Source organism: Neofelis nebulosa, chromosome 2, assembly GCF_028018385.1.
Source record: "Neofelis nebulosa isolate mNeoNeb1 chromosome 2, mNeoNeb1.pri, whole genome shotgun sequence".
Lineage (NCBI taxonomy): Eukaryota > Metazoa > Chordata > Mammalia > Carnivora > Felidae > Neofelis > Neofelis nebulosa.
The window spans coordinates 135,350,629-135,352,986 of NC_080783.1; the positions used below are offsets into that span (position 1 = coordinate 135,350,629).

General features: G+C 35.2%; 1 non-coding gene across 1 annotated transcript; it reads left to right on the forward strand.

Annotated features, from left to right (window-relative positions):
- Positions 1 to 1,710: 1,710 nt before the first annotated feature.
- LOC131505911 (small nucleolar RNA SNORA40) lies at positions 1,711 to 1,837 on the forward strand. Its single transcript, XR_009258663.1, has one exon. It is a non-coding gene; the product is annotated as a small nucleolar RNA SNORA40 (small nucleolar RNA).
- The last annotated feature ends 521 nt before the right edge of the window (positions 1,838 to 2,358 follow it).

Below are 2,358 nucleotides of genomic sequence, written 5' to 3' on the forward strand. Positions count from 1 at the left end.
ACTTTCAAAGAGCTTATAGTACATTTAAAAAATGTTTAATTGATTTTTGTAGCCATTAGGGTAAGACTGCTCTTTGTTCCTAACTACTGTTAAGATTATTGCTATGGTAAATGAACTGATCTACTGAAAGGGGCAGCTTTTAATCAGTTGCCACTATATTGATCACAAATAGAAATGATATGACAAATGTTCCCAATGAACATTTAGTTCATATTTCTTTTTTTCCACATTTCCATTTTTCTTAGGTCATTTGACTCAGAGAGCAGCTCATATGCCCACATAAGTAGTCTTCCTTTACGTTTTCCATTATTTGTACTCTGTGTAAATGTTTTACCTTCTTCACTGTCTCTATGGATTAATGACCATTTAAAATATCAAGTTTAAATGTGGTTTGTGTCTTGAGTATTCAAGTCCTAAAAGAATGGTGAACCCAATGCAATATAAGTCAATATTTAATATGCATACATCCTGTAGTAAAAAGATTCAATCCAATTTGGTTATTAGCACTTTAGGATAGCATCTGTCTTCTAATTGCATTTTTAATGGTAGTTGGTCATGCATTTCAACATCTGGGAGAACCTAAGAGATGGTGTCAAGAGATATGGAGTGAATGGTACACAACAACATATTAGCTTAGTATAAATACCCCCATACAACCAGAAGGATATGGCACTTCAATCTGACATTCAAACTTCTTTTGAGGAAATCATAATGTATATTTAGGTGAGGCACAGAAAATTATGTATTTATCTGTAATCTAGCTGCTTACATGTATTTCAAGGAGTGCCTAAGTCCATGTTTATTTAATATAACCTTATATTTAAAAAATCAAGAAAGAGGGGTGCCTGAGTGGCTCAGTCAGTTAAGAGTCCAGCTCTGGATTTCAGTTCGGGTCATGATCTCATGGATCGCGAGATTGAGCACTGAGTTGGACTCTGGGCTGACAGTTAACATGTTAAATTCAAATAAACTTATGGATTAATTATATAAAAATATAGCAAATAAGTGTCATTAGGAAAAAGGGTGAAGAGGCTCCTATATTAGCTACATGGGAAAAAGTACTGATCTTGTTTATTTTTTCTTTTCCAAATTATTAAACTTATAAGGCTACTAATGGAAAATAACAAATATATACAACTCAATTTGATCTTTCATTACTGAATCAACTTGAATTTTAGGCCAGTAATTTCCTAAGATAAGAAAACTCTTTTTTAATAAAATTCACATAATACTCTTTTCTCAAGAAATTCATGTCTTTTCTCAAAATAAACAAACTTACTTCTTATATTACCAACACTCTTTTATACTTTATATACCCATTCATTATTTTAGTTGGGAATCTAATACGCACCTCATCTATTTAATTTTTATGCTTGCCGTACTCCTCATGTTTTTGTGCCATCATGGTACCCAGAAACTACCCAAAGATCCTTATGTTAAGTCTCCAGCAACTGAAGCATTCCTTGTTTTCAAACTGCTATTTTCTTCACCTTGCTCCCCCTCACTGTTTAAGGGCCATGTTTGCCTTAATGATTCCAGCTGAGGAAATGCAGGCCAACTACTTGGGCTAATATATACTAACACAACAATAAATCAACCATTGGAACCTAATCATTCCCTGTGTACCAACTCAATGAAAGTTAATTCAAACACTGCAATTTGGTGGGTTTGCCAACAAAACGATAGTGAATTAAGAAAGATGTTAGGAATCACACTTGTGCTTGTTTTTGTTCAGTTTTTTGGACAAAGACTTAGACAAGTACAGAAAATGAATCCTCTTTTGCAACCCAAAACTCATGGCTCAGTATGAGCTTTGATACATGTAAGAAGTAATAAGATCCCTCAGCCAACTACAGTGATGGTGGGAGTTTGATAAACTTGAAGGTTGGTTTCAGGACTATAGAATGACTAAAAGCACAGGATATAAGGGAAATCTCAGCTATGGTGAGTTAGTATTCTAATTTTAACACTGACATGAAATAAAGGCGCCTTCTTGTTTTAGAAAAAGAAAAAAGGCAAGAAGGTATTAGGGATTTGAATGGACGCTGTTCTCCAGCACAATAAAATCCCACGATATGGGTATGTTCTACCACTTCTGTCCTCACATGAAGGTGGTTGTGGAACCATATACTCTACTCACAGGTCAAATGTGCTGCTACAACCAGAAAAAAAATCTCCAGGGTAGTCTCAGGTGTTAACAATGATCAGCCTTTAGTGGTACAGTTTAGAGCTGTGTGGATTTGAGAGGGTGGAAACAGCATCTGCTCCAAAAAGGAACAGTGGCAGGAATCAAGAACAATCTCACCAGTATCTTCCCACACCCAAGTCTTCACAAGTAGGAATGGGTCACAGTTAACC